The sequence below is a fragment of the Sinohyriopsis cumingii genome, chromosome 3, assembly GCF_028554795.1.
Source record: "Sinohyriopsis cumingii isolate HCF-2022 chromosome 3, ASM2855479v2, whole genome shotgun sequence".
Taxonomy (NCBI): domain Eukaryota; kingdom Metazoa; phylum Mollusca; class Bivalvia; order Unionida; family Unionidae; genus Sinohyriopsis; species Sinohyriopsis cumingii.
In genome coordinates this window covers 36,967,405-36,994,896 of record NC_142963.1, presented here as the reverse complement: position 1 = coordinate 36,994,896, position 27,492 = coordinate 36,967,405, and the positions used below count along the sequence as shown (strand labels likewise).

Sequence of the window (27,492 nt, the reverse complement as noted above, 5' to 3'; positions counted from 1 at the left end):
ATGAAAGAAGGAAACAATACAACAGATATTTTAATATGACTTTAATGTTTATTTTCTAGATTTAATTAAGATTATGAATCAGAATCAGTCTCCAACTCCACTGTAAAGTTTATCTATTACTTCTTCTGCTCAGGCACCTGCAAATTAAAACAAAATTGTAATGCTTAAATAAAGTCATATCATCTCAGCACTAGTTACATATGCAGAAGTCATGTTAATCAGCATTATAAAAATGTATGAAATTTTCTTCACTGCACTTGTGCTTCCCTTACTATCGTTAAGCCATGATACAAGATAACTTTGCACTTACTTGTCATTTCTGGCAAGTGGATGGTGCAATCAATTTGCACAAAGATGAATTTATTTCATCCAAATATTTCATGTGAATAAAAATTCCAAATGGAGGCACTTGTCCGATCAGACAAGATATATGCATATTGTAGTTAGCTGGACTCTAGCTCTGATAGTCCTGGGCAATAGGATAAGCTGATTTTGTTATTAGTTTAGAAATGCATCCGCTTTGCAAATACTATGCTTTAAAAGACGAAACTGAATCCAATATTGATGAAATAAGAGTCATTTGGATTACCTTGTTTTTTATCATTCTGCGTTGGTTGGGTGCATATTTGAGGGTCTCTGATATGGTCTCTTCCATTCCATTTGCCTTTGCTTTGCCATTAGTTTTCAAGCAGGCTTCTGCATGAGTAATACAATGTTTTAAAATAAGTTTCACAACAAAGGATGCATTGCATTTTTCTAAATGCCAGCAATAATCAATGGAATATTTTTAAAACATGTACTTTGAAATGTGTCTCAAGTTACTTTATCAATTCATTTAAAAATCTCTGGCAAGTCACATGAAAAACACAATTTAAATCAAGCCATACTTACTTATCAAAGACTTTCTCATTCACATCCTTTACCTCACACAATAAATATCAGCAACACCAACATTAAATTCACACAATCAGTACAAAACCTAGGTGTTACTCTGGACAGTACTCTCACATTGCACCAACATGTCATGAACATATGCAAGGCTGCGTATCTTGAGCTGAGACGCATCAGCTCCATTCTCAGATATCTTTCAGTTGATGCCACTAAAACACTTGTGTGTTCATTACTGCTTTCAAGACTGGACTATGGTAACTCAATTCTGTCTGGTTCATCTTAATATCTACTGCAGAGACTTCAAAAAGTTCAAAACATAGCTGCTTGGATCATACTTAGAGTACCACAATCAGAGCACACCTCCCCGCTGCTCTGTACCCAACACTGGCTATCCATTCGATCCAGAATCAAACACAACATTAGTTCTCTGTGCTACGTTTCACTGACAGACTCTAGTCCAACATACCTATCCGACCTCACCTATGTGTACACACAAGCAAGATACTTACACTCCTCTTCCGACAATCATATACTCATTATTCTCACTATGAAAACAAAGTCACATGGACAGCATTCTTTTGCATACCAGGGCCCAGCAACATGGAATGAATTGCCCACTGAACTTAGACACAAAGACGCAGTGATCCCATTCAAGAGTGCTCTCAAAACTACTTATTCTGACTACAAAAACAAACTTAATGACTTAATAATGTTAACTACCTTAAATATTCTCAGCATGTTTTTTATGTTTTCTAATTTCATGGTGTTTGTTTTTGTAATCATATCATTGTGTATGTTTTTATGTTGTCTAATGTTGCAAAGCGCTTAGAGCTTCTAAAGATTAGGCGCTATACAAAGTCCTCATTATTATTATTATTATATTTAGGTTGGATGAATATTTTTTAAATCAGTGGCCATAACTAAAAAATGGGATTTTGTTTTATGATCATAAAAGTATGTTGGACACCATCCATGATGTACAATGCTGTCTGACATTTCTATGCACCTAAGGTTTCCATCTCAAATATTAAAGCAAAATGCATACCGAATTTGACAGATTGATAAAAATAAAAAAAAGCAATGCTTACCATTTGAAAAGAGGCAATTGTCACTAGAATATTCTATTCAAAATGATATTAATTTTGGACACAGGGGATACCACCCCCATGTTTTCCTGACTCGTGATATGTCGGCCTATTCTGTGCACAGCTTTAAAAGATGTAATGTTTATCCATCGAGCTATAGAAATGAAATACATTTACTGTAGACTGTTTCTGTCAGCAGTTAAGTTGAGTAATTAGGTCAGGTTTATAGCTAGTTTACAAAATTCAATGTAGAATGCCAATAAATGACAAGATATATTTTTGCAAACTAAAGTGATCTTGAAAAAAGATTAGTAAAGTTTAACATTTTATAAAAAATAAGCTATTATGTGGAAAAGAAACAACAATGAAATAGGATGCAATGTGTTTACGTCTAGTTTTGGAAGGTACCGTCTCTAAGGTACCGTCATAATTGTACCGTAGTTTAATGGGTGGAAAGGCCATTGAAAGGTAAGGGCAGTGCGGAGACCATCGAGTATGTTCCAGAATAGCTGAATCTTTGTAGATACATAGATCCATTCGTAACTTCAGTCCGCAAGCGAAACACTGTACTTCGTATCCCAATCCTGACTCAGGTCCGAAGTAGACAAATCCTGTTCTAGCTAAAACATACGAAGAAGGTAATCCTTCCCTATCCGTAGGCCATTTTTGAAACGTGTCCAATCGACGGGCACAATCACAATAGTCAGGTAAGAAGACTGGAAAATGGTAGGGTTTGAACTTGGAGTTCTCACTGGATTTCTCACTCGATTCTTGCTGCGGCGAAGTCATCCTTCTGGTGGGTGGCTATCCTCTTACAACCAATGTTTTATACCGACATGTCCATACGGCAAAGTAAAGTGGGTGGGAAGCCGCACTCGCTTCTGCTACACGATTTGATAGACTTTTTCCAAGGGTCGACTGACGATGTGGTGTGTGGGTAAACGTACAATCTTGTTGGGTTGATAGGTGGTCACTTTCTCTAGACTGCAAGGCTTCTTTCAATATGCCAAAGTTGACCACTCGACTGGTACGATAATTCAGAGTAAGTCCTTTCACTTTACACTTCGTGTGCACTTCTCCTTGTTTGGCCCAGTATTCGTAGCCGTAATTTTTGGGACCACCACTAACGAAACTTAGAATCTTGTCATCGGGGTGCTTGTCTGTCCAGGCTCCTAAACGGTCTCCTTCGATGTCAGGGTGCTGTTGACTCGGGTGATCGATATAAATGCAACTGTCCATGTCAAAGTACAAGACACGTTCCCCTAACAGTTCTAAAGCTTCGTACAATTTTAAGCGAGCATGAGCTGTCATGTAAGCTGCAATGATGACATTTCCAAAGGGGTCATCTTCTACAAAGTTCAGATCTTCTTCGTAATTCACCAAGATCAAATCCTCACGAACGACGTCCACGTGTTTCATGAATTTGGCTTTGTCGTGAATCATCTGAAAGTAGCGGGAAGGTTCGGTCAAATACTCCGTCTTGGGTAAACACGGTCATTGTGCCATTTTACCCCACAAGCAATTTAACATCACTTTGGCAAACGATCGCCTGCCTTCGTTTTTCTCAATGTGATCTAAAGTAATGCCTTCTTGTGCCCAGAATTTCTCTCTGAATGTCTTTTGGTCTTCGGGAGTGTGACACCAGGACAGATAGCCACTGGCTTCTTGCTCAGTTTCAAAAAGGCATCCACGTAGTCTGCGAAAATGCCTTTCTGCGTGGGGTCACCCTTGTGGAATTATTGTGTCTTGGGAAAGTGGCAAATTTCGTACACTTCTAACAGTTGGTATCCCATGTTCAGAGCTTTGAACAATTCTACGCTGACCCATGTCCCCGTCAAGGCCCATTCTTCCTGGGTGTGATGACAAGGTTGATCTTGGTTGCACGTTTCAGCACAAGTACGGCACAAAGGAAACATAAGTTTGCCTTGGCAATGGCGAGGTAAGACGGGATGGTATAGGTTCGTGGGAGGCAAAACTTTGCACTTGATCAAGCCTTCGTATTGTCGAATGTTTTTTAGGTCGATGTGTTCGGTGAACAATTGTGGGTGCCCTGCAGGAAAGCAACAATATTTGCACACGTAGGGATACAGTGAACACACGTCCAAGTATTTGATTTCTTCTCCTTTCTCTTCGTCAGCTTGGTACAGCAAACAGGTGGCATTGGTCCTTCCTCCGTACAAACTATTACTTGGGTTCAGGGGGTCCATGAACTGGTAACTTTCCATGAGGCGTTTAAACTCAGGATCGGTGTTCAAACGGTGATTGTATTTGTGTTCCCACATTTCCACCACTTGGTATCCTTCCTGTTCTAACTTTAGGCGTGGCTGATAAATGGCCTGGTACAAGTCTTCCATGGTTCGTTGTAAGAACTGATTTTTAGTGCCGCGGTCAGGGTAACAGACGGGACATCCGTGAAATAAGCAACCGTTAAACTCGTACATGATCTTGGGGTTTTCTAAGTCCCAGCCATTGACCGAATGCATTCCGATGATCTTTCGTCCTGTCCATTGCGGGCATGCTGAATCCATTTGTCTTCCTTGTCGCACAAGTAATGCAACCAGCATGGGGCTTTGATCGAGTATTGACGTTTGACATAGTTGGTCGTTTGAGGACTGATGACAGCCACAGTGTTTTCAAGCATGAATCGTTGTCGGTAGACTAAGGAACACGCTTTGGCAATGGTGCAAGCCTCTTTTAAATGATCAACCCCTCCATGTTCCATGAACAGTTCTCAAAATTTTCCACAGCATCGCCGTAAAATGTCCATGTCGGAACGACGATACTTTAGCATTTCTTCCTGAAAGTCGAAAGGGTCGGAGGCGTGAGCCTGGTACCAAGCATAGAAAGTTTCTCGTTCGGTACGCATGTTGTCAGGGTCGTAATAGTGAGCCTGAGGCAAATGGGGTAGAACGGCGTGTTGATTGGCTTCTGTATTGAAAAAGTGTGGAAAGTACCCTTTAGCCATTTCTGTCATTCCAAACATTTTAGGCATTCGACTCAAAGGCATGGCTAAGTAGCTCATCGAATCTTTAAACTGCACTTGTCCCACTTGCATGAAAATGATTTTGGCTCTGTTCAAAGTGATTTTAGGACGCTCGATGCCACGTTCCGTATAACATCTCAAAAGAAACTGTCCATCGTATCCGGAGAAATTGTGAGCCATCACCGTGGCATGACAATGACAATCTCCATAATAATGTTCGATGTCCTCTTGGCTCCACGTCTTGTCGATGGGGTCTAAGACCCATTGTGTGAAATCGGCTAGTGTGTTCGGTCCTTGAAAGATTTTTTCACGCCCTCCAGGAATCTTACTGCAGTGAGGGCAATAACTCAAGATAGGTTCTTGAATCACTTCTCGCACGCTCGATGAGCCACGCAGAAATTAGGAATGTGAATACTGGTCTCTTGCATGCATTCGAAATCGAAAAAGATGAAATTGCCTTTCTTCTTCTTGTGACCATCCTCTTTCTCTGGTTGGGATTGGTATTTTTGTATGTAGCATTGGTGTTCCAAGTCCACAATGCAGTGAAAATGTGACATTTTTTCTTTCCTGAACATACGTGTGCCTTGGTACTGTTGATACATAGACCTTGTCCACACATTGGGCACAATCTCAGGAGTTGACAAGCACATTTCTTCTGTGAACCTTGCATCTTCAGATGTTGTTGGTAACAGGCAGGGCTGACAAATGTGCGCAGACAAGCAGGACAATGCACTGGTTCTTGCCCTTCGCTCAGACAGGGTTGAGAGGCCAAACATCCTGAGCATTTCGATCCACAATGTTTGTGTTGCTCTCGATTATTATAACCATCATAAGTCACATTTCTCACAGTAATATTTGTATCCCAGGAATCCAGTGATAGTGGTAATGGTATCGAAATGGTCATCGTGATGATAGAGGTGAATGTATTTTCCATCCTTAAAGTCTTTCCCTCGAAACAACAGAGACCCGCGCACTTCTTGAGGGTGCACTTTCAAGGTGTATCGTGGAGCTAGGGCATCTTGCAATTTTTGCATCTCAGGAATGCCACAGGATGTGTCTTTGGACAGGCATGCTTGTTGTAACAGAAGTTCTGCTTCATTTCGTTGTTTGGCTTGGTTCGATTTTCGAATGTTCTCCCAGGCTCTTTTCCATTCTACCGTGTCGTTCTTGTCGGCATAGGTTCATCCCACCACGATGGCTCGGGCTAAACACATGTGGTCTTGAAAATTGTTAATTTGGACAAGACTTGTTTTGGTAATGCGAAGGTTGTTGACCAATAAGGTCTTTCTGCATTGTCCGGTCCCTTGAGGAGGAGAGACGTGGGTCATGTCCAGTGTGGCTTTTCCATCGGTGATGTCAAACTGGTCATTAGATTGTTGCACGTGTTGAATCTTGTCCATGACTTTGGAAGTGGTCAATTCTGCAGGGCTGCTAAACTCGATCCAAACAGGGGATTTCAAGCCGTCATGTTGTATGGAAAGTCTCAAGCGATCATCTTCTTTGGGTTGACATTGTCGCTTGAGTGTGGTGAGCAAAGAATCCCACATGTCGGTGATGAACTCTTTTGCTTTCTCTAACAGTACTTCAGACTTGAAATCTTTAAACTTCACTGTGTATTTGTAAGCCGTAGTTCTAAATTTTCTAGAGGGACGCTTTTCCGTCTCTCGAATGTCATAGTACTTTTCAGGGTTGACTAAGGGTGGTAAACTTTGTTTAGAGGGTTTGGATTCTGGTTCACTCATGTCCTCTTCAAAATCACTGGCATGAATTTGTACCAAGACTTCAGCCCTAGTATGAGGCGATAGATCACGTTTCTGCCTCTTACTTTCTTCTTCTTTCTTCTCAAATGAATTGGATCATTTCATCTCGATAGCAAAAAGTCAAATGACTAAAGTTTAAACACCATGGATTAATTTATAGTCATAGCAGACCAGCGTATATAAAGGGTATGTGTCTTGTCCTTTCACTATTCATTTCACTCTCAAACTGAGCACAACAATGGAAGAGACTACCAAGATCGAACGTTTCATCAGAGCTTTGCGAGGGGTCATTAGAAAATTCTCTTCAGACCAGCCGAGGGACTACTCTCCTTCCTTTCAAGATAAAAGTCAAGATACTTGCTATATCTGTCAGAAGAAAGGGCATTGGTCTTCAGAGTGTCCAGACCGTCAAAAAAGAAAAAAAAGGGGTTAGAAGAGACAAAAGTCAAGATACCTGTTATTATTGTCAAGAAAAAGGACATTGGTCACCAGACTGCCCAAAAAAGAAACAAGAGGAGTCAGAAGAAGAGAGGGATTCTTCAGAGGAAGAGGAAGAAGAAGAGGAAGAAAACAGACAGGTGAAGAAAAAGAAACAGGAGAAGAAAAGAAGGGAAGAAAGTGAGGAGGAAGAGGAGGAAAAGACTATGACGGTGAAGATATTAAAAAAACAGAGAGTGAACAATGAGACAGAATAAGTCTATGAACTTTTTAAAGTGCTCTGTTGTGAATTGTGAATTGTAAATATTTATAAAAGAATAAATTAATTATAAAAGGTAAGTGTCTTTGGGTTTTGATTTTAAAATAAGAACCTACACTCACGCACACTCATACACAGACAGGTACTATTGGGTAAAATGGTTTTTTTTAGTTATTGGCAATTGAAAGCCTATCTCTTTTCGAGAGACGTGGATGGCCCTGAAAAGGGCCTTTTTTGGTGTAAGGGGTGAGTTTAAACAATCAACTTTAACTGTCTTAAGCCTTTGCCATGGCCAAGGCCTACTTCTGGACTGCGTACTGTTGATGATGATTTCGTTGAAATCACTAAGGATGGTGCAGTAGGCGTAGTCACAGGGTTGGAGTGTTTAGCTTGGGAAGGTCGTATTCTCTTCGGCCGTAATAAAGAAGTCTGATACATCTGTTTCAGACTTCTTAACTAAAATGTCTAACAGTACCGTGACCGTTTGATTTTGACACCCTTGTTTCTTTGCTGCTGCGTCTTCTTCTTCTTGTTTTTTTCTTACCTCTTCTTCTTGCTGCTGTTGCTGTAGGAGAAAAGCTTGTTCCGCTTCCTTTTGCTGTTGTATAAATTTCTCCAATTCTTCTTTCTGTCTCTGTCTAAAATTTTCCATGTGCGGTAATGAAGGAGAAGGTGACGAAGGTTCAGGAACAAATTCTTGCAAGGTAAAAAAATCCACAAAATCCCAATTCACCTCTTCTGAAAGTAAGTCTGGGTTCCCTTGGGTAGTCTCCACCATCAGTGCACCCAAACTGATCGTTTTCTGAGTTTCCGTCATGTTGAAAAACTGTCGCTTAGATTGACTACGCACAGGCGCTAGCGAATCTATATAGACTATGTGACGTCACAGACTGCTCTCTTCGGATTGGACGTGGGCTGACTGAATTTTGTAACGCGTGTTTGGATTGGTCAACAAACTCAATCCGTTTCAATCCTTCCTCCCCCTATAAATAAGTACAGTTCACTGCATTCCTTCACCTGTTACTCAGCACCCCAACATGTGGACCGATGTACAATCTTCAACGCTTGTGTCTTCAATGATGTTCCGGACGGACATATCAATGTATGTCCGATCCAACTGGACAGTTATCCACAGGACAGACACCAGCCTGTGGATGCGAAGAATCTTATGTGGGGCATCAAGGATGCCTCAAAAGAGTCTTAATCTATGGTCCTGCAGTCAGGCACAGCCTAAGGTCAAGAAGAAGATGTCACAGATGCCCTTTATGTATATTAACATAAAACCAAAGGCCCTTTTCAGGGCCATTCCTATCTCTCGAAAAGATCTTGACTTTCAATTGCCTACCCCTTTTTTTATTTTTTTGTTTAAAAAAATAATAAAAAAATAGAGACCCCTCCCTGTTTCAATTTTCGCCTGTTCCATTTTCATAGACCCATCAGGTCGGGACCTTATTAAAATAGGGTCCCGACCCTGTTCCATTTCCCCTAGTCCCAAGACAGTCCCACGATTTATTCCCCATGTTCAATTTCCCTTGTCCCTAGAGTGAATAGTTTTTTTTCTTTCTCCCATGTTAAATTCCCCTTGTCCCTAGAATGGATATTTTTTGTTTTTCTCCCATGTTAAATTACATAGTCCCCAGAGTGGATATACCCTTTTTAACATGGAAGTTCCCTAGTCCCTAGACCGTCCCTATTCACTACTACCATTGTCATTACCAGCCTGAAACCCAATTTAATGCCATTTGTATAAATTCATTTCAAATAAATATTATGATATAGTTGAAGTGTAAAGTCAAGCAAGTATTCTGTTTGCAGATTTTACATTTTAGATATTATAGTAAAGTCATATTTTCTCTTGTTTAGTAAACTTTATTGCAACTGGTTCCAAAATAGTAAATCTTATTTAATGTTCATTCACCAGAATAGGTATTAATACAATCCCGAATTAACTGTATGGTACTAAAATATACCCTGATCTTGTGTGAGATTGTAATATACAGAACTATACCTCAAGACAACAATAATATATTGAATTTATATTGTATCAAGACTGTCATGGTTATGAACTCCAACTTTATTCAGGTTTTTTCATAATAAATGATCATCTTGTGCTATGGTTGAAAAGAAATCAAAGTTCAGTTTAACTCCATTCTCTCCACATTTGTAAGTTGTTAAGAGGCATACTCATCCTCAGTGTTATAGTAAAATGTAATCTTATTTGGATCAATCTTGGTGGTGTAATATATGAATGGAGAAAGAATATTATCATCCAGATTAAAATATGTTTTATTCAGACTCTACTAAAATTTTTAGTTGGATATGGGTTACGGAGCCTGATGTGTACGAACAAAGCAATGTGTACCATGACCTTTTTAATTTAACATTTTAAACTCCTGCAGAAGAAAGAGATTTTTTAGATCCATTAATCTGTATTAACAAAAACATTTCTTCAGTATGATTTTCAATTACTTAGTATTGACAAAACTCATATTTTAAAGTTGTTGTTTTTTTGTGTTTGGTTTGGCCTTTTATGGTAAACCAACACAAGTAAGTTATTTAGTGCCAAGGCACTTTAAGTATAGTGCCTTGCCCAAGGACACACCATGGTAGCTAACCCAGGTTGGTCTGATGGTAGAATTTGAACCTACCTTATTTCACAGGTCCAGAAAGCTAACCACTGAGCCACTACAGCTCCCCATCTTATAGTGGAATGCTGGTATACTTTATGATCAAGAAGGATGGGTTGGGGTATGCATGTTGCATCTGAAAAAAGTGATGGAATTTTTGTTTACATAATATTTTAGTCATACAATATGAATCATTTTCTATAGATTTAAGATGTATCAGATCAAGTTAAGAAAAATCATATATTCTGTTTCCTGGGAATGTACTAAAATTCACTGTTATTGTTTGATTTTTTGGTAGTAAGCTTACTTGGTATTTTTTTCTTTTTAACTTGAATACCTAATTTGTTAACATCCTATTCTAAATCTTCAGAGTTCTGTCTATTAAGTGACAACTGTTGATACATGTAGGGAAGTTTTTGTTTATATCTTTTGATTTTTGTGATTCTGGAAGTTGCAGTATTTGTTGTTGTATTATAACCATTTCAGTAATTTAATGAATGCAGAGTATACTGCTCTATAAATGAAATCTAAGTGAAAATAATGTAAAAGTATGTTTCACTGCAAATATAAATTGTTTAAAATAATATATCATTTATCATATGACTATTCAATTGTGATAACTAGTATTCCATCCAATATCTATATATTAAAATATGTCTTTTCATACAGCTGGTGATCATTTAGATACAAGTCCAATTGAACATAATCAAATTATCAATGCAGGTGTTTTTATTAGTAGTAGTATTGCAAGTATAAGTGTTAGTATTAAGATTTCATATACAGGCATGATAAGTGTATCATAATGTTTAAATGATGCTCCTTGTTACAACATAAAATATGTTCATTGAAACAAATGGTTCACTGGTAAATTGGCAGCAAAGGTCTTCACTGAATTATGTTGCATAAACTATTTTACAATAAAACATATATGATGCATCTCAATTATGATGAATGTGAGGAGGAGGATTAATAATAATGCAATTTAAGTTATCTTCATAACATAAGTTCTAGCAGATGTGTAATTTTTATGTGGTTCATCATCAGTTTGAAACTGGTCTGTATTTCTGGATCTGGACATACCTGGTCCCCTGCTGTTGTGCTGCTATGGTCTTTACAGTTCATTAGGATATCAGTTACACTTGGTTTACATTTAGAACCCCATGGGATGGAATGCCCAGTTTGAAACTGAGAGAATGGTTAATTATCCATAATATAACTCCTGCAGTTATTATTAGGTTTGATATCAAGGTCTTTCTTTAAAAGCTTTTCAACTCAGGTTCTGTTCTACCATACAGATAAATAAAGTCAAATTCAAGGCTTTCAGATTTGTCCAGTTTGTTTCATGTGTTGCGGCAGACAGACTGTATATTGCCACTGTACCATATAAATATCAGTGCTTAGTCTGCTCTCAGTTGCTGTGGTTTGATTAGTTACAAGTGTCATCACATGTGACTAATTATTGACCAATGTAATGAAACTTGTATAATTAGAAGGCTGTATTTAAAAACTCTAAAGATCTTAAAAAGAAAATTGGATCGGGGTAAGTAAAACCTTTTACTTTGACCATTTGGCTAGAAAATAATTTTCAATAAGTTTAAATTGGATAATAGTAATATAATAATTAATTACACAAATCAGAATAAAAGCTATTTGCATATCCCCTTACAGCTGTTGCTTTTTCATAGTACTAAGTAGAATAAAGTATAGTTAAGACAAATAGCTTTAAGCTAGAATTAAACTCAAATAAATTGCAAGAAATCAAAACAAACCCAGGATTAAAACTAAAGAAATATCCCGTCATATATACCTTACATCAAATAAAGAAACTCAAGATGGATAACAACAAAATTAATGTCACATCATCAAATAGTTATCTCAGCTGCCTGGTCAACCTAAAGGCAGATAAACTAAGGCAAACTTACTCCGAAGCAGTCTCATCCCCCCTAAGAGAAAAACGACAGATACAGTTCTTAACGCCAATTTTCAACTCGACCCCAACTGACTCGATGAGTAGACTCTACCTGTCACCAAGCGTAAACGAGAATGTGGACAATCTACCGAGTAACCGCAAAACTACATCCGACATGAGTACCCAAACTGAGGAACAATACTCAACAAGCACAAAAACAACCCAGACCACGCTGGTTAAAAACACTAGCAGCCAGGGGACTCAAACTGAGAACCTACTAGATGAAACAGAACGCCCTCACCCTACCACAAATAAAGCAGTCACACACGACTCAACAAAAGGTAAGAATAATAGGAAAACCAAATCCCAAATACCAGTTAGAAAGAATAAGGAACACACTAACTGTCAGAATACAAGACCCAGCAAGCCGGTTATGGACAACGAAACAAAGTCAGCTAAAGAGACAAACACCAGGGGAAAAAAGACCAGTCTGCAAAATATCCAAAACAAGAAACACCCCGCTGAACTGACTCTCTTCGTCAAGGGAGTAAATTCCAAAATAACGAAGTTAGCCTTTAAAACCATAGCATGGCAATTGAACAAACATCACCAAGGAGAATTCACGCTTAAAAGCACTAGAGACGACTTGCTGATAATCAAATGCACCACTGAACAACAGATTGCCAAATATATGGAAATTGAAAGAATAGGCCAAATAAATGTTCAGGTCACTAGACACAACAGAACAAAACAACACATAGACCCAAACCCCCCAAAAACACACAACAAAGGAGTCATATACGTATCAACTCAAAATAAAACCAATGAAATAGTAGACTACATAAGGAGTAAAGGACAGGAAGTAGAGAAAGCAATCTGCCTAAAAACAAGAAGGGGAAAGGATAGCACTGCAGTGGTACTCTTTTTTAAGGGCGCCACCCCAGAAACTATCAAAATAGCCGAAAAACTCGAGGCTAAAAAAATTTTTGCTTTCAAAAACAAACCACGGTTCTGTGGCAACTGCAAAAATTGGGGGCATTACTCTAAGAATTGCGGAAACCTATTCCGGTGCAATCAATGTGGTCTTCACCACCCAGACCGGAAAACATGTAGCGCCACCAATCAGCACTGCACTAACTGTAGTGCTAACCACAAACCAAACCACGCAGAATGCCCCAGGGCTCTTAGAGAAGCCCTAATAGTCGAATATATGATCTCCCATGGGGTAAACTATAAGCAGGCCAAAACAAAAATCAGGATACCAAAAACAAAATAAATAGGTAGCACCCTCACTGGTAGGAAACACGCATAAAACGAAAACAACAGTAAATTAAACAAACTATTAAGACTTTTTGCACTAGAGATGGATTCCAGAGCAGAAATCAAAATATGGCAATGGAATGCACGCGGCCTTAGGGCCCACGCTGACCAACTAAATAACAAAATACTTGAACAGGAAAGAAAACCAGATGTTATATGCATACAGGAAACCCACCTAAATGATACCTCACGTATCCCAAACATCATAGTCTACAACACCAAATACCTAAAGCATCGATCCCCCACAGCAAGAGGAGGGGGGTTAGCAACCTTTGTTAGAGATGGAATTACATCAGAAATGCATAAATTAACAGATAGTAGACCGCCCAATGACTTTGAAATACAGATAGTCAAAATAACCGCTCAAACTAAGCAGGTACTAATCGTTAACCTCTATGAAACAAATGAGCAGCGCAATTTAAGTGCAGACGAAACAATCAAAATGATTAAAGACTGTGGAGAATGGGTGGTAATATGCGGGGACTTCAATGCGCACAATGAACTATGGGGGAGTCAAAAGACGGACATTAAAGGAAAAATTGTAGAAAAATGGGCACAAAAATGCAACTTAGTTTTTCTAAACAACGGAATGCACACCCGGATAGATGACAGAACAGGCCACACATCAGCAATAGACCTATCTCTATGCACACCAAGATTAACAGGCATTTCTGATTGGCAAGTTGATGAAAGCGACCCTATGGGAAGTGACCATTACCTTATAAATATAGAAATACAAATTAGAATACCTCAAAATAAAGCGTCCTTCACACCAAGATGGAAATACGAACAGGCCAACTGGATTAGGTTCAAACAGATAGGTGACTCAATCGACCCAGAAACCATATATCACCGGGACATTGACACCTTTAATGACAAATTAATAGAAACCATTAACACAATGGCCCAAGAAACAATTCCTAAAACTAAAGGAGTAGCACCCAAACCCACGGTGCCCTGGTGGAATAATGAATGTAAAATAGCAATTGAAGAGAAAAAAAGAGCTCTAAACAAATTCAAAAGAACTAAAAATAATAGGGACTTTAACTACTACAAGGAAAAGGAAAATACTGCCAAACAAACTATTATGATAGCTAAACAAAACTCATGGACAGAATTCTGCTCAAAACTAGATATTAACACAAAATCGAAGGAGGTGTGGCAAAGAATTAAAAAAATGAGAGGCAAAACTAAATCAATAACCCCCAACATACCTGGACAAAACAACAAACATAAGGCAGAATTATTCGCAAACTATTTCGCCAACATGTGTAGCAATACCAACTTAGAGGATAAGTTTAAAAATCATAAAAGGCAATTTGAGGAAAGCAACTCTGACAACATAAAGGAAGCAGGAAATAATGACGGCCCACTAAACCTTCCGTTTACAGAAGCCGAATGGAGAAAGGCCCTTGCCGGCAAAAAGACCACATCCCCCGGGGAGGATACTTTGGGGTATGAAATGTACAAGAACCTACCCAAAAAACTTGTCACAATTGCACTTAACCTCATTAATAAAATATGGGAAACCGGTACCATACCTATAAGATGGAAAAAGGCAGTAGTGGTCCCAATTCTTAAGCCTGGAAAACCCTCAAGCGATATAAAATCATACAGGCCCATATCACTAACAGACAATATATGTAAAATAATGGAAACTATGGTAAACAACAGGCTGAAATACCATTTAGAAAGCAAAGGACTACTAGCTAATACACAGAGCGGGTTTCGCAACTACCGAAGCACAATAGACCAACTCATGAGACTAGAAACCGCTGTCAAATTAGCATCTAGAGAAAAATTTTAAAAATCCAGATATGTTACAGCCATCTTCTTAGACATGGAAAAAGCATATGATCTAATGTGGACTAAGGGACTGATAAGTAAACTTAAACCATACGGAATAACTGGCAATATATACAAATTTATTGCTAACTTCCTAACCGATAGAAAGATACAAGTCAGACTAGGACAAGACTACTCCGAACGATACAAACTGGAAAATGGCACGCCACAATGAAGCGTAATCAGCCCAACTTTATTTAATATAATGATAAACGACCTGGAAACAGCGGTAAAACCCAACCACCTTGACTTATCCCAATTCGCCGATGACAGCGCCGTATGGAAAACTGGCAACCCGGCCAGCAGAGAAACGACCAAGCACTTACAAAAAGGACTAAACGATATAGGAAATTGGACAGATAAATGGGGATTTAAATTGTCACCTCTAAAAACAGTAGGCATAGTTTTCAATCCGGGAGGTGGCCACCCCCCACCCACTCCAAACTTAACCCTAAAGGGGGTACCCATCAAATTCGAAAAACAAGCGACACTCCTAGGTATGGTATTCGACCACGAACTCACGTGGGCAGCTCATATCCAAGAACTCGTAACGAAGTGCAAACGAGACATCAACCTCCACAGAAACCTCAGAGGGGTGAATTGGGGAGTTGATCAAAAAACACTCGTTACCCTATATAGAGCACTTATAAGAGCAAAATTGGACTACGGTTGCCAGGTATATGGAGCGGCGAACGCCACGTTACTAAAGAAACTAGACACAGTCCAATCAAAAGCGCTAAGGGTATGCACCGGCGTCCTAAATGGTACCCCCACACAAGATATCTTAATAATAGTAGGAGAACCCCCGCTAGACCTAAGGCGGAAGGAATTGATGCTGCGATACTCGACTCGAATATCAATACACCAACCCAACCACCTCACGCTACAAGCCCTCTTAGCATGCGACAAACCATTCGATACAAAAGGAAAAAATAAAAAAATACCTAGTGGGAAAATAATTATAGAATTAAAAAGGAAATTTCAAATCGCAAATATCAACCCAGAAAAAATAAGGTACTACCCAGACCCCCCGTGGACCTGTCCCACACCACAAATAGATCTTAGCTTACGTAAACTAGGACAAAAACAAAATGACCCGATAGGACTAAGAGCATCAATACTAACGTACATTGACAACAAATACGAGACATACACGCAAATCTTCGCAGATGGATCAAAAACCAAAAATCCAAATAAAACTGCAGCAGGGATAGTGATCCCAAAATTAGATGTCGCCGTTGGAAAAAGACTCCCAGACCAATGCGCTATATACACGGTAGAATTCATGGCAATACTAATGGCATTAACATACGTCAAAACATACCCCACAACTAAGGCAGTCATTCTAAGCGACTCTTACAGTGTACTACAATCGTTAGCAACAGACCAATCCAAGAGCAGACCTAATATGATTAATCATGCAAGATCGCTACTTAAAGAGATTGAAAAAAACAACAAACACGTTGAATTCGTATGGATACCCTCTCACATCCATAATCCCAGGCAATGACAAAGCAGATGCAGAAGCAAAAAACGCCACAAACGAACCAAAAGCCCAAAATATAGCATACAGCGTCACTGAAATCAATAACATGGGACAAGATCAATGACATGTGGCAAGAGCTATGGGAAAAATCGGATGCAAACAGTCTAATACACACGATGATGAAAAAAGTAAGTAGAAAAGTCGAAAGTCCGACCTTCAAAAATCCATACGATATAACAATAATAAATAGAATAAGAACAGGTAAAACACTATTGGCAGGATGCGCAGGGAAACACATAAAAAGGGGACCAACCGAAAACTGCCCCTACTGCCCAACTCCAGAAACAATCACACACTTAATAAATATATGCCCCAAATACAACCAGGAAAGGGCCGAACTAAAATCTCAACAGGAACAAATAGGAGAACGGTGGACATACCCGGAGTTACTTGTGGCAAAAAACAATAACATAGGAATGACCTATAATAACATCATGACATTCATTAACAAAATAGGCAAAAGGGGACAAATCTAAACCGAATGAAGGGTTGGGTATAAAGAGAGACCATGTAAAGAAATTAAAACCAATAAACCTAAAAGATCGAACCAAAAAAGAAAAAAACCAATCAAAATATTACAAATCACTGTTTGGGAATTGTGACGGCCGGCTCGGGCTAGTGGGTTCACAGACTGACACCGCCGCTCATAACCCGAACAATAAAAACCAGATAAGGACGAATATTACAAAATCACTGTTTTGGAATTATAATGGCATGCTAGGCCCCGTAGGTTCAAAAATAAAAAAAAAAAAGAAAAAAAGGAAAAAAAAAAAAAAAAAAAAAATATTAAAAAGTAAATCAAAGACCAGTCAAAATATTACAAATCACTGTTTGGGAATTGTGACGGCCGGCTCAGTATCGTGGGTTCACAGACTGGCACAGCCGATCATAACCCGAACAATAAAAACCAGATAAGGACAAAATATTACAAAATCACTGTTTCGGAATTATAACGGCATGCTAGTAGGATCAAAAAAAAATAAAAAAAATATAAAAAAATAAAAATAAAAAAAATATACATTAAAATAAATCACAAATAGCTAAGCTAAACAAAAATAACAGGTAAATAGCCAAGTGGTCAAAGCGAAGGGAAACAAAGGCAATCAAACCACCTCCCTCGAAGAAAACATCTCACGGCGAACATGGCAGTATCAAAAGGACGAGAAGACCAAAACAGAAACGGACACGGGATAAGGCAGAAAGAGCTGAAATAAAGAAGAGCAGGAAAAGGCACAGAATGAAGTTAAACGTCCTAAGGCAGTAAAAGAAGAAAGAACAGGACACTTGCAGACCTTGGGGAATGAAGGCAGAAACAATGAAAAGAGTATGCCTCAAATAATCAAACCACCCCCACCCCCCAGTATGAAAAGAATTGCCTTCCCGAAATTAAACAAAAGAAATAAGGCCACCACCCCCACATCTACTTATAAGTGTGAATGAGAAAGTGAGTGTGAATGTGTGTTGTCGGGATATGTGGGAAAAGCAGAAAAACGAACAAAAATGTCTATAGCCATCACACAAATATAGCATACACACTCCCTACCCACCTTTTTTTTCTTTTCTTTTCTTTTTTTTTTCTTTTTTACAAACAAATTTTACCACATAGGGCTTTCATTCTGACCCACGAAAGCCCTCTTTTGACCAACAACTTACTGGCCCTGAAACACACTGATTGGTTTAAAGCCACACGTACGAAATACTTAACCAAATTGAGATCTCCAAAACAAAATAAAGGGCTACTAAAAGCCTACTAGATGTGAAAAAATTTTCGGAAAATTCAAGTACGCAAAGTACACAAAATTTAATAGACCTTACAAAAGATAGGAAAATTCACAACTCAGGAATATCTGAAGCGTATGTGACAATCACATGTTTGGCAAGATAGTACAGGAATAGCCCAATAAATATAGGGAACTGGGCATTGATTGCAACGAAAATTTCATAATACTGCTGCTGGTGTGCTTCGGTTACTGCCTGAAATGAGAGAGGAAGGAGATGCAGGATGCAGAAACAGACCACCAACGGAGTACAACGATAGAGAAGGTTGCAGCGACGAGAGCCTGGGCGGGACCTTTTGGGGCACCTGGGCTTCGGCTTGCTTGCTTGGGGGCATTGTATAAGTTAATCGCTAAATTCAAAAAGTACACAAACGTGTACAAACTAAACAGTCGCACATACCGAAAGGTGCAGGTGACTTTAATCCAATGAATGAATGAAATGTGTGCTAGAGGGTAGGGTTAGCAGTTATACTCCCAATTATGTTTGTGATGAGCAAAAGCAGCTGCACAAATTTGAGCTTTTAGTTTGGTTCTGGTAGGGTCAAAGGATGCAGGTACATTTTACATTCATTTTTTACTAGAAATAGCTATTTTCAATATTTTTCTGTGACAAGGCAACTAAAAGAATCAGTATGTGCCTTATGCATGAATAAAGTTCACTAGTACTATAACAAATTAGCATACTTTTCATCACCCCTCTACCATCAAGATTTTTTTATATTTACCTCTGTAGCAGACACAAATAAAAGTCGGCAGCTCATTTGCAGACTAAGTTACGCATATGATCTCCAATGCTCATCTAACTGTGACAGGCAGTCACCAACAAGCCAACCTATTTCCATGCCTAACTCAAAGTAAATCTGAACCACATTATAGATTTAGCTTATGTGTAAATTTATAAATGCTAGGCTTGTGATAATTAGGTTCATGCCTTCTACCTTAAAAATTAGAGGGATGTCAAAATACGAAACTATCCAGTGAGACCCATGATGTTAATTTTAATCCCTATGGGATTTGTGACATAAAAAACCCAAATGCTTTATGTATTAAAAGGTAACTAATGGGGGCAGGATCTGCAGTGAATCAATGGTTAGTATGCTAGACTCCTGATAAAAATGTTTGTGTTAAAATCCTGTTATCAAGTCAACCAGGTTACCTACTGCAATGTACCCTTGCCTTACTCCAATTCCCTCAGTACTCAGTAAACAACTAGTGTTGCTGTACATAACAAAACCAGTCCATATTGATTTTACATATTTTACTAAATCCTGACAAAAATAATTCTCTAAATAAAGAATGATTAATATGTGATGGTCTCGCATGTAATCAAACTCTTCCAAGCTTTTAATGATATGAACCGATTTATCAATGTTTATCAAATTTGCATGAAAAACTATTTCTTATTTGTCATCAAATATGTTCAATGTTTTGATCATATAAGCATTTCTGCTACATTAGATCAAAATAATCTTTTTGTCAGAAATAGAGCCCTTATAGTATTTGCAAGGTCAACCAATCAGATGCAGAATTTGAGTTTAATATCAATGAATATTTTTTTTACAAAATTGCTCTTTTGCTATATCTTGATGAGATAAATCTATTCACCAAGTCTGATGAAATTAATGAGAAATAGTTTTAAGAGCAGTAGCAAGAATGGCTAGTGAGATGTAGAACCACCACATTATATGCATAGATTTTGCTTATAGCCTCAGACATACAAGCAAATAATTAAACAAGTCAGATCTAAATTGGATCATAAACACTGTTGTGCAAATCATAAGAAACTCTGCCAATCAGATGCAAGGTCACTTCACTACCATACCTTTATCACACTCATAATAAGCATCATTGTGAAACTTGACTCTATAAGCCCAATGGCCAAGCATGATCAAACTTGAATCAGCAGTAGTGGTTATAACCTCATGTATTTGTATGCATCTTCACTTCTTCAATCTAGATCTCATTTATATAAGCATGTATTCTACGTTTAGTAAAAACTGCACTACATGTATAAATATTGCATGCGGTGGTAACATACTCAGATGAAAGATCACCTTATTATTATTAATGGTTAACACTCATCAAACTTCAAGGACAACTTAATGATTTTAGCCTATATTGTGGAAGTATGGCTTTTAGGCTGGTTAAAAAACTCAACTAATCTTATACATGATCACATGTATATACTTGGATTTTGCTCATTATTAGATTTATCCAAGATGTTGATTTAAGCCCAAAACCAAGTTTTATATAAACAAATTGATCAGAACTATGGACTCCAAAGTAGCTAATTTCTTACTGTTGAAAGACAGAAGGGGATGTGAAATAAATAACACACTCTGGACCATTACATAAACCCACTTAGCCTTTTGACCAGTTGAGATAAAATATCAACAATAATGTTAAATAAGATTGATAAATTATGTTTTCTCACATTACCTCTAGCCCTTTTCAACATGGATGGTATTTTTCTTCCACATATGTCAGCTCTTAATTAGTGGCCCTTTCCCATCATGAATGTTGTAGGTGAAACTCTCAGAATTAGGCTTTTTAATTTATATCTGTAGAAGAAAAAAACTATTGGTCTGCATATATCAATGTCACCATTTCTGTATTAGATTAAAATACCATGTGTGTGTGTGTGTGTGTGTGTGTGTGTGTGTGTTAATTTTAGAATTTAAGCAAACTTGTCTCCATGTGTTTATTTTAAAACTGATGATGATAACACATAACAGGTTCAATGGATAAAATGTTATTTCTTACTTCTTACAACTGCTCATTATATCTGAATTTACATTCAATGTTTGTTTTAATTAACATATTTGGGATATTGGGCAAATTATTTATTTTGTAGTTTATCATTATATCATTTACCAGTCTTTTATCATTCAAATATGTAATATAGTACCATTATACTGACTTCATATTCTATATGATATCCCAGCAATACATATTAAGCAGACAAGTGCAAATAAAAATGTTCAGAATGTAAAATTTACTCCAAGCTCAAAGAAGATCAGCAAAAGATAATATCCAACAAATTACCAAACAAAAAGCGAAGTTAACGCAGTTACCTTTATTATGACGTCTCCAACACCAACGGTACTGTACAGCTACGTCTTCTGAGTTTTACCGTCATCTTGTCTTTCAAACCAGAATTAATTTCTTGAGCTCTTACAAAATGAACAAACTTTTAAATACTATAATTTAAGCAGCTTCTTTACATGCCATCAGATAAATTATGGCACAGTGTTATGTCTGTCAGCAAAACGCAACTTCACATTTGGTCGGCGCGCTGTGTGGGCATCGCCGACACAGCAACTGACATGAATTCTCTATTAGCAGACAATGATTCGGAATAAATCCTTCGCAAATCTAACATTCTCGATTTTTCATAGTTCCACTTTTCATTGTTGCATCTGTTTGATTGTACAATTGCTAATGATGTTCAATGAATCAACTTCAATTCATCTGCTGTCTGAAATCCCGGTTCAGTTGGTATTTTCTTCCGCGCATGATGCCGTGTAAATAAAAGATACGGTCGACATTCAAAGTGGTTTAGGTTAATTTATTATTTTTCTTTATTAAGGTCATTTGCAGAAAGTGTTTCGCTAGGGTGAGAAAAAAAAATATAACAAAAAGAAAACTTTCTTTTCCAACGCTAATACTGTATATATTTCAATTTGTGATTGATGCTATAAATAAAAAAAAATGATAATAAAGCATTTTAGCCCGTGGCTTCGGCACGGCACTCGTTTTTGTGGGTTTTTTAAAATGTTGTTAGTGTTGTTTTGGGGTTGTTTTTTGTGTGTGTACTACACTAAAAAACATATCAGGTATTAGGCCTAACGTAGGAAAAGAAATTATCCTCTATTTATTACTATTCTTACTGTCAAATGACGCAAAAGTGATCAAATTGCTATTAAGATTTTGTTTTGTATAACACTTACCGCTCGTTTTCCTCGAGATAAAGCAGCCACTTCAAAATGATTATAAAATCTGTGACAGATGAAAAACGTGGTTTAAATAATTCGTAATCGCCTGCCTTAAAATACTGTAGGAATTTGCTAATGTATTTCATGGCCCTCGTTTGAATAGGTACCAACGATCATGTATATCGACCAAATTTTGTATATTCCTGCCCACAATCATGTATTTTGTATTAAACCGTATATTACACGAGCGCTCTGTGGCAAACTCGGGGGGGGGGGGGGTCTCTATTATACCCAGAGGCGTAGCTATGATATTTTGCGCCCGGGGACGAACTATAAAATTGGCGCCCCAGCCCCCTCCCCGTTTAATCACATTTTTGAATATTACCCTTGTTTACTTATTATAATGTAACGTTGTAAGCCTCATTTTGGCGCCCCTGTACCTTGGCGCCCGGGGACATATGTACTCCCCTTCCCCCCCCCCAGCTACGCCTCTGATTATACCTGCTGTATCAGTTGAGAAATATATTGAACAGATCAGGCCCCAATACTCTCGCTCTGAAAAACATTAAAATAATTATATGCAGAATATCGGTAGGTCTCCCTCTTGCCGAAAATGTCAGCACCATATATATTTTGCAAGTAATGTAATGGGTATAATAACACACACACACACACACACACACACACACACTTTTTGGGGAGTGGGGGGGGGGCAACGGACAGATGCCCCCATTTCCCCCAAAAAATAAAAAGTATTTTATATTTGTGTATTTCCCCCTCAGATGTGTTCTACGTTTTATTAAAACAAAATTTTATATAAAAAATTTAGTTTTTAGAATTTTTGATGGGGTATTTATGTTTCCATAGTGTTATCTAAAGGGTTGTTCGTCCGAGTCTGGTTTCCCTCACCTTGCTCGAAGTTCATTCCCTTGAAATGTTTTGTAACCTTTGCTATATGTCGCCTAGGTCTCAGTGTTTGCTATATGTAATGGTGTTATATTGTGTGTATGCTATATTTTCTTTATGTTTGAGACAGCAAGTATAGATCAAATATCTTTCCCAGTTGTATTTCTTCCTTTATGATGTTATATTGTATCTTTTAATTTGTTTTATGGTTTTCTAATTTTGACGATGGAATGGTGTACTATTTAGATTTTGTTTAAAAAAAATAATTTCCTATTTTATTATTCGAGTGATAATATGTGTCGTTCCTCATAATAGTCTTTAAAGATGTTGATAGGTAGGTTACGCTCGATCCAAGGTTCACGCTTCTTTATTCTCTATGTGTTTTTCCTGGGTTGCGTTAGGCCTCCTTTATTTAGTTTATCTGATTATGCTTTATTGAAAGATCCAAACGTTTTTATGAGACCACATTATTCTATAATGGTCAACCATGCAGTGCGGGAGAAGTTAGTAGGGTTTTAAACTAAGTGTTATACAGTATGTATTTGTGTCTTTATTTTGTCTGTTTATGTTCTACATTGGATGTTTTCAAAGACTCATGATGGGCCTATGCACTTCACTGAGCCCTGTGACTTAGCCCCATGATGTCATCGCCATTTACTTCCCCCTTATATTTTCCCTGTATCCCTTCCTATATATGTCTTTAGAATTTTCTTTCAGAGAAAGAAGAAAAAAAATTAAATTACAAAATTCTTTTATTTTTTTCTTTCTTCCTTTCTTCCCTTTTCTCTTTAAAAAAAAAAAGTTATATGGGTTTCTTTGAAATATTTGAAATAGAATTTGAAATTTTCTTTGAAATATGGCTGTTGTGGGGTGCGAGGAGGGGGTATGGGTATGGCATCAGCTCGCAATTGCGCTACGCGACCCTTCGGTCTGTAATACCTATTCCTCCCTCCCCCTCTCTCCCCCAATTCCAACATCAATTGCGTTATATCAACCTGACGGTAAGTATCTATTCGTCGTAAGACGTACTGAGTTCTTGTTGTGGTTAATATTCTTATTTTTACCACGTATCTTATTTAAAAATCTTTATCACCTGTCCACAGGATATCATCGTAGTTACTATATAGTCTATACATTTTAGAACGATTTTGTTTTCGTAGTCTAAATCTATGAATAAAATGTTATTTTTGTTATACTTATATTTTTTGCAAATTTTCATTATTAACTTTATCCTATTATGTTTAGATTTATCACATTGGACAATCGTATGTAGTTTGGTGAAGTTCGCTGTTTTACATAAAGGGCATTTCGGCATTATCCTCAGCATACGATGTTTGATTGTTTCTTCGCCTGTTAGCCAGGTGTTGTGCAGGTATTTAAAAATTATACTTTGTGTTTTGACAGATCTTATTTTCCCCAATTTTTCCAATTTTTTGTCCAATTTACCCCCTCAGTTGTCCTGCTCTACTCTACATTTTATATTTTTGGTTACCTCCTCCCTAATCCAAGCGTGACTTTTACTTATTAAATTTTGCATAAATCTGTTTTGTCTCTATATTTTAAAATTAGTTCTCATATGTTTGCGTGGCACTTCGATTTTTTTATATTAATTTGTTATTTTTGTATATCTCTGGTCGGTTTCTCAAGGTGAAGCCGAACCAGTAGATGTACGGTGCTTCTCACGCTGTAGCCGGGTCTGAGTGCATTTTTTTTTAATCTATTGATTATGTTAGTTAATTATAGTAGTAGAGGGCTCGGCAACCCCAAGCCCCCTCTACTTTTGGCCCTATATAATGTCTCTTTTTTTACATGATGCATTTTATGATTCCATATATAATCTATTATTTCGTTGTCTGTTTTGTTTAAAATTGTATTATCCATATCTATGGATTTAATTATGTAGTTAATATTTGAGTATAAATAAGTCTTGGCCACTTGGGCCCGCTCCATGATAGGTAATGGCGCCATGGCCAGATTTTCACATTTTCTCTTATTTTATTGATAATATGTTCATAATTTTCTACAGCTTCTTTTTTTTATTACCAAAGTAAACCCCTAGAGCCTTTACAGTGTCTCTCAGTAAGTGTGTGTGTGTGGGGGGGGGGGCGATAATCCAGGGTGGTTGCCCCTCCAGTTAACTATTTTTAAGATTTCGTGCTTGTTGTGGTTTATTTTGGAACCCGACGCTTATAGCATTTCCCCTCTCTTATAAAGATGTTGCAATCATATGCATGTTAGAGCATTTTTTAATTCTTTTTTAGGTTTGGTATTTGTATGCCTTGTATAATCAGGGGCGGATTAAGGCTCACTGGTGCCCTAAGCACTGACAAATCTTGGCGCGCCCCTCTTTTCCACGTACACCTGAGAAGATAACCCTAGGGTGTACCATGATCAAGAAACAGAACATCATGATCAATTTGCACTAGTTGTATCAGGTTTTTTTTACAAATCTTCATTCTTTTTTCTTTCTTTCTTTTCACCCTTTTCTCAACTTTGTGGTGCCCCCTTTGGCCCTGGTGTCCTATGCACGTGCTTAGTCTGCTTAATGGTTAATACGCCCCTGCTTGCACATCTGGGTTGTTTCTTATCGTGTGACGTAGGATTTATATTGCCATTACGTATTCTAGCATTGATAGTGGACATCCTTGTATCACTGATCGTTGTATTTCAAATTCTTTCGTGCATTTCCCGTTTAATTATCCCAGTGTGTAGGATTTTGGTCCATTTTGGAAATTGGGTCCGAAACCAAATTTTTTAAAAACATTCTTTATACAGTTTTGTTCAAATCAGTCGAAAGCTTTCTCCTGGTCGAAGAGTACCATAGCACTCATCATACCAGTTTCATTTATGTAGTTAATTATAGTTTTAATGTTTAAAATATTGTTTTGTATATCCCTCCCCCACAAGTTTGATTTACATTAATTATCTTGTTTATCCTACCCTTTACTGTATTTGTTAAAATCCTACTTAAAATCTTATAGTCCGTGTTTAAAAGTGATATAGGCCTCCAGTTTTTAATCTCGTCTCTATTCCCTTTCCCTTTGTATATAATTGTGATAACTCCCTCCCTCATAGATTTAGTCATTTTATTTTTACTTAAAACTATATTATTATACAAAGCGTTTAAGATCGGCGTCAGTTCACCGTGGAACTTTTGGTAGAATTCCACGATGAGTCCATCTTTCCCTGGTGACTTTTGTGAGTGTTGATATACTTTTTGTGATTTCTTCATCTGAGATGACATCATCACATTGGTCTCTATGTACTGCTGATGTCATCTCACAGTCGACATTTTTTAAGTAGCTGTCGATTGTGCTGAAGTATATGTTCTGTGTGGTGTGTGGTGTATAGTTCTTTATAATATTTGGAAATATTATTTAGGATATCTTCTTTTACAGTATGGGTTACATTGTTTATTTTGATATTGTTTAAAATTGTATCACCCCCTTTTCTAAATTCTTCTCGCTTATATACGTTTTTTGCCTCGTTGTAGATCTCTGTAAATTTTCCCGCCCTTATTATTCTCCCCTGATTTTCGTCTTCTTCAACGAATTTAATTTTGTCTGTCAATCGTTTTTTTTTTCTTTCTCCATCGTCGTTTGTTGTTTTGCTTAGTTCTAATTTGAGTTCGTGTTTGTCTTTTTTTTCTGGGGTTTTTCCGCCCTCTATTTGAGTACTGAATATTTATTCCTTTTATTTTGTTTTTTAAAACATCCCAATCAATTATTATATTAATATTTTCTTCATTTTTGACGGTTTCAATTTCTTTTTTTAATTATTATTTCGACATATTCTTTGTCATTTAAAATCTTATTATTTAGTTTCCATAGTCCTGACCCACATTTTTCTATTTTTTTCATTTTTAGGTCAATAGTGAGCATGAAATGGTCTGATAGCTTTTGGTTGGTTATTGCAGTATTAATATATATTAATGGATCATAAAAATTTCCGTAAAATTTATCAATCCTGCTAGACTGGTTTAATTTATAGTTACCCAGTTGAAATCTCCCCCTATGATTAGATTTTCCATCGAATATTGTTGTAGGTAGGTGTATAAGTTTTCTTTAAAATTAGTTTCTTATTTCTATTAGCTGGCATGTACACATTTATAATATGCCAATTAAACATTTTAACACGTAGCAACCGTCCCTTAAAAAATTCCCCCCTCCTCAAACCTTTCCCAGCTTTTTAAAAATATTATTGTTGCAAC

At 37.4% G+C, this 27,492-nt stretch overlaps 1 protein-coding gene and 1 long non-coding RNA gene across 3 annotated transcripts in view; both read right to left on the bottom strand.

Annotated features, from left to right (window-relative positions):
• The window catches only part of LOC149802698 (short transient receptor potential channel 7-like), a 202,520-nt gene that overhangs the window by 35,947 nt on the left and 139,081 nt on the right, over positions 1-27,492 (bottom strand). The window lies entirely within an intron of this gene.
• LOC149802699 (uncharacterized) lies at positions 27-22,899 on the bottom strand. The gene is made up of 5 exons (XR_016419930.1): positions 21,516-22,899; positions 20,881-21,002; positions 10,065-10,179; positions 590-696; positions 27-137 (listed from the first exon to the last, which is right to left on the bottom strand). It is a non-coding gene; the product is annotated as an uncharacterized LOC149802699 (long non-coding RNA).